This window comes from Talpa occidentalis, unplaced genomic scaffold (assembly GCF_014898055.3).
Source record: "Talpa occidentalis isolate TD23 unplaced genomic scaffold, MPIMG_talOcc4v2.1 talOcc4.2, whole genome shotgun sequence".
Classification (NCBI taxonomy): Eukaryota; Metazoa; Chordata; class Mammalia; order Eulipotyphla; family Talpidae; genus Talpa; species Talpa occidentalis.
In genome coordinates, this window is record NW_023602073.1 from 93395300 (window position 1) to 93407760 (window position 12461).

A 12461-nucleotide genomic window follows, 5' to 3' on the forward strand; every position below is an offset into this window, starting at 1 on the left:
GTTGAGCCCTGGGTTGCGAAGCTGCCCGCGGCCTCTGGGACGCCGGTTCGACGCCGGTTCGATCCCCGGCAGCTCCCCGGCCACCGGAGGAGGGTCCCGCATGGCGTGCAGACCTCTCCTGCCGCCCGCTGCTCCCCTCAGCAGTGTACTTCGGTCTTTCTGCCTGTTCTGTTCTCTGTTCTGGCTCTGGTGAATTCCCTCACCCTCCCGCGCTTCTGACTGTACCCACGGCTTGTATAAATAAATAAATCTTTAAAAAAAAAAAAAAGACATTTAAAAAAAAAAAGAACATCTTTGTTAGGTAATATCTCATGATGATTATAAACAAACCCCATGGGTATTATTTTATGTCTGGTTTTTTTTTTTTGAAGATTTATTTATTTTTGCATACAAGAACCAGGGTACAGGCCAGAGGTGTGGGAGGTGAGAGGATTCACCAGAGACAGAGCCGGGAACAGAACGGGCAGATAGACTGAAGCACACTGCTGAGGGGAACAGCAGGCAAGTCAGGAGAGGTCTGCTGCGCCATGTGGGTTGCTCCGTTGCCGACCGGGGATTGAACTCCCGCTGCAGAGGCTACAGACAGCCTCACAGCGCTGTGCTTAACCCCCTGCGCCACAAGGGAGGCCACGTTTTATGTCTGTTAAAATGATTTCTTAGTAGGCTTGCTCAAAGCAGTCTGACTTTTAACAGATAATTCTGTTGTAATACAATTATATCCTTCAATAGCTTTTGGAAGAATATTTATAATTAAATACAAGTAAATCAGTTATTTTTCTTTTTTTAAAATAACACTTTTAGAGGGGAGGGGTCGAACTTTTTGAGGGTTATGTGGACTATAGATAGAGGCTGGCAGATATTTACAGTTGCCATTCCTCCCTCTCTGCTGTTGTTGGCAGAGTATTGCCCCCTTCACCCTCCCTCTTGTCATGATGGCCACTTCCTAATCCTTGGGTGTTGCAAGGGAAAAGGTAACTTTGCATATATGATTAAATTGAGGATCTTGAGATGGACAGATCGTTATGGGATGTGCCCAATGTTATCACAAAGTTCTTTGTAACGGAAAGAAGGAGGCAAGAGAGTTAGAGAAGTGATAATGGAAGCAAGGTTGGAGTGATACAAGGAAGATCAGTCTCAGGAATTCAGGAAGCCTCTAAAGCTGGAAAATGCAATGAAATTCTCTTCAAGAACTTTCAGAAGGAAACTCTTTAAAGGAAGTTGCTTTAAGCTACTAAATGTGGTAGCTATTTATATCAGCAACTGGAATTGAATATATAGCTATAGATGATGCATCACATTTGTCTAAACCAATTGTGTAAATTCCATTTGTCTTTGCCAAGTATGCTTTGTGATTTGGTATTAAAAAAAGTCAGCTTGAGATTACTGGGAACCATTTCCTTTCAGATCCATCCATCATTTTCCTCCTGCTAGGGATGTTGGTATGAGAATATGATTTGTGGACTCACAGCAACTCTGAGATTGTGTGTTGACAGAATCTTAAAGGCCAAAGTCCACACATCGAGCATGCCAGAATTATGTGTCCTTGGTGTTATTGTTGAGCCATTGCACTAAATCTGGAAACTCCTATGTCCAGATTATTATATGTGAAATAATTACTATTATTGCTTATGCCATTATTTTATGGAATCTAATTTGATATGTGTGATGTGATAGATGGAGTAGTTAATGAAAAATTGACTCAATCTTTTTGGTAAACTTCAGATTTATCCTGATCTTTATTCTAATTTCACCTTTAGACTATTGAAAATTTCCCCATGAACTAGAAGGTATTTACTTTGCTAGCAAAATATGGGAGAAAAATATGAGCTATACCAATTTGTTGGCTTTGTTCACAAGGTAACAAAATTATAAACTAAATAGGCAAATTCACTTAGATGGCAAAATAAAAAACTGGTTGATGTTCTGATTACAGACCCAGACAACTAATGAGTACATAAGGTAATAATGGAATATTGTAGTATGTGAAACATTTAATGTAGTTCAAACAAATTGGACAGCAAGGCATTAATTACTGCTTTGATAAATGATCTTCTGTTCTTACCCTCCTTGCTCTTCTCTGTAACTATTGTAACGGAAAAATAAGTCATATTTAAATAATTTCAAGCCAAAGAAAACAAGATTATGCAATGAAAATATTTAAATTATATCCTTAGATATGCAAAATTATTCATTAAGACATTTAAAAATAATCTTTAATTAATAGTATCCAAATCCCTTTAATTTATTTGCATATAAGAATACCTGAGTTTATAATTGTAATTGCAAATGTGAATTGATTTTTCTTTCCCTTTGGGTAAATAGCTTGCTGCGTTTCTTTAATAAACAACAGGCCCTTCAAAGTTAGAATTTTTGAAACTTTCTCCTCTTTCCTTTTTGTACCAATTGATCAGTCGTCATTCCATTGGCATATTTGGAAAAGAATATGTTACAAAACTGAAACCTTTGGCCACATTATGTGCTGTAGTGTCTACATACTTAATCTAGAGTTCCAGTTCACAAACCCCTTTATTTCTTTTTTAGGTGACATAAAAATGGCAATTCATTTGAGCTATTTAAGAGTTTAAGTGTTCCTCACCTTTAAGAGTAACCAAGAGAGGGGCCTCCCTGGTGGAGCAAGGGGTTAAGCAACGCACTATGAAGCAATCCGCAGCCTCGGCAGCACGAGTTTGATCCCCGGCTGGCCAGGGAGCAGCCTATATGGCACAGCAGACCTTTCCTGAATCGACCGCCTCTCCCCTCAGCAGTGTACTTTGGTCAATCTGCCTGTTCTGTACCCCACAGTCTCTGGTGAATCCCCTTACCCCCTGCATCTCTGGCCTGTACCCCAACTCTTGTATACATAAATAATCCTAAAAATAAAAAAGAGTAACCAAGGGATAATTCACTTTTCCTAATTTTTTGGAGTGACCCTAAGGTTACCTGAGACACTTTCCAGACACTGTAGTTCACATTAATACTTAGATTTTTTTGCATAGTTTTCTCTCATATACTAGGAACTTCTTGAGAGAAATTCCCATATCTTTCATCCATGCAGATCCCAAGCTTAGCCTAGTGCTCCACCATTGTTTAGAAAATTGCAAGGAAGAAATGAATGAATAAAGAAAGAAACTTATTACAGCAATAAACTTTACCTTAACATAAAACTGTTTTCAGAATCATATAGCTGACATTACCTGTAGTCAGTTCTTAAGCATACATTTGAATTTGTGAAAATTTTTGAAGTATGTTTTTCTTCTGTTTTAATAATTATGAAGTTATTACATGACAAACAAATTTGAGATGTATAGTTTCCCTTGCCTAATTGTTACTTTGTTCTACTATTCCCAACAGTTTTAGTAAAAATGTTTGACTAAAATCTAAAATAAAATTCAGCCATTGAAAAAATGGTATGATGTAATGGTAATTCAAGAAGTCCAAAGAGAGTGCTTTTCATGGTTGATTAGTTCAGTGGCTCATTGATGTCCTTCAGGATTTAGGTCTTTTCAGAATTCTGCTTTGCCACCTTTGGTGTGTGGACTTGTATGCCCTACAGGAGTAGCTGAGCAGCTCTGAATCTAGAGCAACAAGGTACAGAGGCAGAAAAGGGCAGCCATCTTTTTCTAGTACATCCTTTTCAAAATTACTCAAGTTCTACATGCTCATAGTTGAAAGAATCAGATAGTCTGATAGTTGTTATATAAATAACAGCAACCACATTCCCACCTCTGCCAAGGCCCCCACACTTTGATCTCTTAGTTGATTATTATTTTAATCTTTACCTCCATGTCTCCAAGTAACAACCTGTAACACATGCTACTCTTCTTGATATTTTGGTTTTTAGATGTTATTGATTTTTTTGCAGTGGAAAATGAAGGTTTAACTCTTTTTGCCCTGATTCATTTCATCCCTCCCTGTCTAGTGTAAGATTTCATTTGACATTTTTCTTTGACAAATGAAATCCTTTTTCTTCTCTTTTGCTCACTACTATTTATGACGTCTCTTGGAATACTCTTTCCTGTTTTAATCCCTTATTTTAGTGGAGTACTTCTATATCTTCTCATTAGTTTCCTGAGCAAGGGTTCCAGGAGGATTATTTTTTTGAAACTTTGAATGTCTTTATTCTACTTTACACTTAAATGACAGCTTGTGTTGTATCGAATCTTTTTGGAAATAATCCCCTTAAGAAATTTGAAGGTATTACCTTCTAACTTTTAGTTGTTGATAATATCAAACCGTCATTGCTTGATCTTTTCTAGGTGGTCATTCTCCACCTCCTCCTCCTTAGAGGTTGCTTTTTGTCCTGAAACTTCATGATTTTCTTTGATGAGGTTTTATTTTGATCTATTGTATTGGATGGTTGGTGAGTCATTTCAATCTGGAGACTTGTGGTCTTTTGTTTTCATCTTGGGACCCTAGTCCCTCTCCTTGTGGTCTCTGTGTTGGCTGGTTTGGTCTTCCTCACTGTATGTAGGTCTTAAAAGTCATGCTGTGTCACTTTTGTTGTATCTTATTTACTGAGGCAGTAACAAAATTCTTCTTAGAGTGGGTTGAGGATATGATATATATACACTATGGAACATGATTCAACTATTAAAAGAAGATGAACTCTTGCCATTTGTGACAACATGGATGGAACTGGAGGCAATTATGCTAAATGAGATAAGTCAGAAGGAGAAGGACAAATCTGAGTTATGTCACTCTTATGTGGAATATAGAGAAAAAAACCAAAGAAACTGACAAAACTAAGCTGAAATAAACTCTGGAATTGTGACTTCAGAAATGAAGCTACTAGAGGAGAAGGGAGAGTGGGAATGGGAACAGAAGGGGGGAAGGTACTTGTGTAGGGTAAAGTGTTGTTGATGCTTCTTTTTTTCCTTTTTTTAAAGATTTATTTATTTATACATACAAGAGCTGAGGCACAGACCAGAGGTGTTGGGGATGAGGGGATTCGCCAGAGACAGAGTGGGAAACAGAACAGGCAGACTGACTGAAATACACTGCTGAGAGGAGCAGTGGGCAAGACAGGAGAGGTCTGCTGCACCATGTGGGTTGCTCCCTGGCCAACTGGGGATTGAACTGGTCTACAGTGGCTGCAGACAGCTTCACAGATTGCGCCTTAACCCCTTATGCCATCAGAGAGGTCCACTGTTGGTGCTTCTAAGGTGGATATGGTAACATGTATCTGAGGAGGTTTGAACCTATACCTCTAAATCATATTCAGTGTTGTTAACCAATGTTACCTCAATAATGAAAAAAAAAAAAGAGAGCTACCTTAAAAATATTATCAAGCAGAAAACATAACAAAGCTCTGTTTGGATCCAAGAGAATGGTTATGTTTCTGGGGGGGGGGGGCGAATGTGTTTGGAATTTTTGCTATGGCCATTTTTGGAAACATAATCTGCCACAAGTGTTCATGGTTGATACTTCTGATTAAGATTTAAATTTAACTTCTTCCCATTGAAACCAACACTCACATGTCAGAGATTCTCAGTTTTTTAATTAAAAAGTTAAAATTAATATGACCTTCGTAATTGATTGAAGAGCAAACTTCCCTCTCTATCCTCTATCCCCCTCTTTTCCCTTTGTTTCAACTTGACAAAAAAATATGAAACATTTTGGAGTCATTTGAGTCTTTGCACTTGATTGGTACTTGATTACTAACAGACCCCAGCCATATCCAGGTATCAGACATACATACTTGGGAGAAGTAGCTGAAATAGGGCCTCTCATTGACCACTCCACCAACACGCTACCAATCATTGCTCAACTAACTTTTCACCTGATTTGCATGTCATTGGACCAATTACAACTCAACTAATGGCTAGCCTAACTTGCATAATGGACTGCCAATTGGAACTAATTTGCAGATCTGATCAGAATTGAGAACTATTTCACTTTTTCTGTAAGACTAATAAACCCTACCTCCATCCAGGTAACTGAGATGCCATTCAAATGCTCCTTGAGTAGTGTCCCCATGATACAATCCTCAGATGAGGTTGGCTTTAAATTAGAATTGACAGGGCCTCAACGATGGTGCAGCATTTGAGCACTGGGTTGCAAAGCTGCCCGCAGCCTCTGCAGCGTGGGTTCGATCCCTGGCCGCCGGGCGAGGGTCCCACATGGTGCACAGACCTCTCCTGCCGTGCCCACTGCTCCCCTCAGCAGTGTATTTCGTTGGTCTGCCTGTTCTGTTCCCCGCTCTGGCTCTGGTGAATCCTCTCACCCTCCCGTGCTTCTGGCTGTACCCAGTGCTTGTATAAATAAATAAATAAATCTTTTTAAAAAAAGAATTTTTTAAAAAAATTAGAAATGACAGTCAGGTGGCTAAATTGTAGTCTTACGGTTGCTTTGGGAAAATAAACTCTTGTGAAGAATCTGACTTATTTTTAAAAAGTGAAGACAAAACTTAACCATCTAACTTGGAAATCTCAGGCGAAATTTAACAACTTGTTCTCAGAATACACTCAAAACAGTCTCAAATTAAGGGCTGACAAAATAGATTTAAATGTAGCGTTCTCATGATTAAAGTAGTTTTTGGACTCATATTTTAGCTGACTCAAACTTCTGAATGAACTAAATATTTTCATTAATTAAAAATGTGTGATATATTATCACTAAAATAATTTTTCCCCAATGGAAGACTGCTATCATTCCACTTTCCTAACTTAAAGTTTTAAGAATCTGAAAACACTTAATAGTTAAATTTAAATACTCTTAAATAGTCTTCTTTAAATGGTTCTATGGACCAGTATGGCAGACCAGTAATGAGCTCCAAAACACATCCTCATTTCAGATTTGTTAAAATATGAGAAGAAATGTGACTTTTAAAATGGATAAAAGGTTATTTCTGCTGTGCCAACAGTCTTCTCACTTTCTAGTCTCAATGCTCTGTTGAAAATATACTTAGTAAATTACTGTCAAACTAATAGGTTTTCCATCTTGATTCTATACCTGGGTAGTTCTGCTTATCAAACTTCTATTTTCTAAAGCAGATTTCTAGACACCTATGTTACTATCTGGTATCAGATCCAGGATTTATCAAGGTGAATTACAGGGAGAATTCATTTCTTCACAGCAGATTCAGTTATTTTCTAGAGCCTCTTATCTTATGTTAGGTTAAGATTCTTTTTCAGTTGAAATAATAAATTCTTTCAGCTACCTTAAGAAAGGAAAAGCAGGACTATACGCAGGCCCTGGAATAGAACTGGAACCTGGAATCAAATATCCTAAGAATCTTTTTTCTCCTCCTCACTGCCAGCCTTCCTCATCCTTCTCTCTTATTGCTGATTGACTTTTGCTTCTCTGGTCCAAATGAAAAATTAAAATATGACTGCTGACAACACCTGAGTGTATGTTATAGCTCAAGCCTCCTGCTTCTAGAGAAAGAACTGCTCCTGTTTCTCTAGTTTGGAGTCACTAGGGATAACGCTGGTCAAACTTGGAGTCAGTTGCCTAGTTGTGGTCCAATCAACAGGATTAAGGGAGGAATGCATTACTCAAAATGGATTTGGACCCTGTAACAACACATTGGGAGAAAGGAACTTATTGCAAACTGAGCAGTCAAATCAGCCAAGTCAGTATCCTGAATTCATTAACACTTAGTACTGCCCTTGCCCAGCCAAGACCAGAGTATTCCCCGTGGTAGGTGTGGTATCAGGAGAGACCAGGACTGGAAGGAGACCAGAGGAGGCCATCAACAGGAGGAAATCCATCCCTTGAGGTTTCTACAGATTGTATAAAGACCTATGAATTAACACTTGTCAACACTCAATTTTGTTATTAACATTTATCTTTTTGAAATGTCATCTTTCATTAGTTTCATGATGCCACATTCTGTTTTTATCTCCAAAATTAATAATAAACACAGGTAATTTTGACTTATTCCTTTCTCTGTCTTAGACAATGTGCTAAATATTAATACAAATATTTAAATTAAATATTTATCATCCAATTTAATCCTTGGAATACATTGTAAGTTACAAGCTGTTATTTCCCCCATTTTGTAGATGAGGAAACAGACACAGGTGACTAGCTTTTCTGTATCTTAAATATTTGTTTTTCTGTGATCTCTGCCTTGCCTTATGTTACATACTTCTCTGAGGATGCCTCCTCTTCCCATGGCTTTACTTAGTGTTTATATGTTGTCACCTCTACAGTCTGAATCTTTGGTTAGGGTTTTTCTATAAGCTTCAGACCTATGTATCTAACTTCCTGTTGGACATCACCATTTGGAAGTTTAAAAGCCACCTCAGATTCACCATAACGCCCCCTAAACTTACCATCTTATCCTGCTAACCTGCTCATCTTCCATTTTGAATTCACTGTATTAGTATGGAAATTTTGGAGTCATTCTTGATTCCTCTCCTATATACCAATCATTCACCAGTTTCCACAAATTCTGCTCATTATAATTTTTTAAATTTGCGTTTCCTCATCCTAGTCCATGACATGATTTCTTTCCTGGACACCTACTTAACTGACTCTAGTTCATTTGCCATTCAACACCTGGAGTAATATTAAAAAAAAAATACATATCTGATAACACGATGACCTTAGTTAAAACCATTTAATGGCATTTCCATTCCATTAAAAAAAGTCCAAACTCATTAACATAATATAGCAAACATAAGTAGCTATCCACTAATAATTTATAATACCATTTTCTAGTATAGAATTTTTTTTAAAGATTTATTTTTTATTTATACAATAGCTGGGGTTCAGGCCAGAGGCACGGGAGGGTGAGAGGATTCACCAGAGACAGAGAAGGGAGCAGAACAGGCAGACAACCGAAATACACTGCCTCACCATATGGGTTTCTTCTTCTGTGGCTGGCCGGGAATCGAACCCGCGCTGCAGAGGCTGCGCACAGCTTCACAGCGCTGCACTAAACCTGCTGTGCCACCGGGAAGGCCCACTAGTATAGAATTGTTGATGAGAAGAGGCTATACAGTCAAGCTGACATTCCTTGCCCCTTGTGAACTGAGTAGAGTTGTGAGATGTGAAAGAAGGAGATGTGTTCTATTATACTTCAGCCCTGGTCTATGGAAATATTGCATGTGGTTTCACAATCTCCCCCCCCCCCCCCCAATCTCTAGCTTAATGTCCAGGAGTCTTAAGTGCTAGGAATAGTTAAGACAAAAGATGGAGGAAGCCTGATTTCTTGGAACACTGGCATGTCCACACCAATTAGGAACACACATGGGATTATCCAGTGAATAAAAAACTTTTATTGTGCTAAGCCACTAAAATATGGGATTTGAATTATGCCGCACTGAGTTATCAGCTAATCCATATGGTTTTATATAATTTAGCCCTTGCTACATCTCTCCCTACTCTTCCTCACATTCTTCACTCTAATCAAACATAACTTCTTTCATGATATCTGCTTCTAAGTTTCCTACTAGGTTGCCTCTGCCTAATACACTTACCCTATTGCACTCATGCTTAGAGTCCTGTGGAAGCATTTCCCTTCCCCTAGTTATGGCAGTCCCCACTGCCATGTCCTTCCATAGCTCCTGTGCTTTCCCTACTTCAAAACTCGTCACCTCTATGGCTAATGTCTTGTTTGTCTGCTTCTTCCAGACTGTAAGATCTTTGAGAGCAGGGATCATATCTGTCTTTTTCAAATTTGTGTTGCTAGTACCAAATATAGTCTTCTGGAATATATTTGGTGCTTATTAAATATTGATGGAATGAATGAATGAATGGATCATCTTTTCTTCACTCCAATGACTGTCCCATTTGTAGCCCTGTGTGCTAGTGAAGGTAGATTGCATATATTTGTATGTCTTGATTGTTTGGTTAATAAGGAATTCCTGTTATTATTATTTTATGTCATCAAACATCTTAAACCAATATACAGAAAATAGAGACTTGCCTTAGTGAAATGGTTTCAATGAATTTAGTTCATTATTGAAATAAAGGTGAAAGGAAATAAAGAAAATTGTGTAAATAAGCTGAAAATGGAAAGCATGTCATTGAAGGACAGAGTTGCAAAGATGGCTATGTGTACTGAGCTCTAGTCTCTGGTTGAAAAGGTGGGCTTGAAAAATAATAGAATGTTGCAGAGTAGAGTGTTGCTATAGGAACAGTTACCTAAAGATCTAATCAGTGTCTTGTTGAGTGAAAGGATTTTCTCTTTAGCATGAAACATTCCTGCAAGTGCTAAAAATAGTTTTAAAAAGCGCCACAATCTCTCCGTCTGTCCTCAAATTTCCAGCTGGTTCCTAAGATTTAAAAAATAAATTATTTAAAATAATCAGAGAAAGACAAACACCGTATTATTTTGTTCATATGCAGTACATAAAGTAACAAAGCAAATGAATGAATGAATTAAACAAAAATTAACTTTTAGATTCTAAGACCATATTAGTGGTTACTGGAGAGAAGGAGGAAAGGGCGATGTCTGAATCAGGTCAAAGGGGTTAACTGTACGGAGAAGGATTGAATTAGACTTTCAGTGATGAACTTTAGGTAGTATATGCAGACATTGATTTATAGTGATGCATACCTGAAACCCATATAATTCTATTAACCAAGGTTACATCAATAAAAAATTAAAAATCTCTGTAGAACATTAAAAAATGAGCTATATAATGAGCATGTTATTTTATATTGATAGATATGTAACCCTTACGCTTATTAGATCATTCGTTTAGTTAAAAGGGCCAAATGTGTCATAGTTGGGCTTCACAAAGCAGAGTCTGAAATAAGGACCTGGGGAGAAATACTTTATTTGGAGGTGATTCAGTAAGTATGCAGGAGAATAGGTAGAATGAAGCAGGGAAGGAGAACTGACCCCTTGAAATATGGAGGCCAGAGCATTTATTCACTAGTTCTATCCTCCACTGGCTGAGGGTTATCCCCTGAGAGTGTTAGTTACTCATCTGCCCTCCAGGTGACCTCTGATAGCCTGGGAGAGGACCTTTGGCCTGAGTGTAGGCAGACCAGAGGCACAGGATTGCAGTAGGACACTTGTGATGGATTTGGGTCTAAACACACAGAGGTGATGTGACTTAAGAGCCTGAATTCCTTCTACACTCGTTTCCTTCCTTATGTCATTTACTTTATTTTCTAGCACTGAAACTTTAAGAAAGGCATTTAACCTCTCTCCATATTAGTTTCTTTGTTTCTAAAACTAGGACAGTAGTATTACTTACACAAAGGGTTGTCATGGGGATTAAATGTGTTAATACCTTTGACGCATTAGTGACAATTCATAGTAAACACTCAATAAGTGTTAACCATCATTCCTAGTCTTAGTGTGTAGTAATCTACCATCACTACAGTTGACAATGAAGTCCGTTGTTGCATCTAATATCTCTTGACATCAATGACTTTATTACAGAGTAATTTCCTGTTTATCACTCACACATTGTCACATTTGCTCTTCACCTCAGTTATTGAATTCTGGAAATATCTTTCAGACAAAAGTCATGGCTGTTTTCAGAACACTGGTGAATAATGTAATCCTTATCAAGTCTAGCTAGTATGTCTTCAACTTATCTAAAGATGGTGAGCTATGTATGATCAGTTTTAAAGCCTTCATTGGAAGAATCTAGATCATCTTAGGCTTTTGAGATAGGAGTAAACTGAATACTATTATTTGTATTGGAAGAATAATTTTTGATTATTATACACAAATGATTTTCTGCAGTGCCAAGATGAAGTTGTAACCATGCAGGAAGAAGAACCAAGGCTCACCTGAAAGAATCTATAACCACCATTTGCAAATGAAAGCATTTTAAAGGTATGTATCTTATAGTGCTTTATGATGGAAAAGAAGGAAATTTTGAAAGTCAACAAGTTCACATTCTTCAAGTGATACGAATATAATGAAAGTACCTTTAAATATATTATTCAGTCTATATGGGCTGTAAATCCTTAATAAGAAAATAAAACTGGTAATGGTTACTGTATTAGCGGACTTGGGCTGCTATACCAAAATACCACAGGCTGAGTAATTTAAACGGGATAAATTTATTATTCACAAATGAAGATCTGGCAGGATCAGTTTTTGGTGAGGGCTGTCTTCCTGGCTTGTATATCAGACCCCACACTTCCTTCATTAGAGACCTCATCTCCATTATAGAAGCAGGAGACATGAATTTTGGAGGGGACATAAACATTCAGTCCATAATAATACTTAGGAAAATATTAAATTTAAGCACAAATGGCAGCTCTTCACCTCTGTAAGCAGAAATAGAAAGGAAACAGCCATTAACAGAAGAAAGACAAAGGAACTTTTCTTTTAAAAGAACATTCAGGCACAGAGACTGAGGCTTTTTCTCTGCATGCTGTCTAACTTAATGCTAAGAAACACCCTCCCAAATAGAATTATAAGCTATTTAAGAAGATTTTTGATTAAGGAGGTAGAAATTAAAACCAGACGGTTCTTAGGGGTCTCTGGAAAGTGTATTGAAATGCATGGGTGTGGAATGGTTAAATGTAGCCTTTTCTGG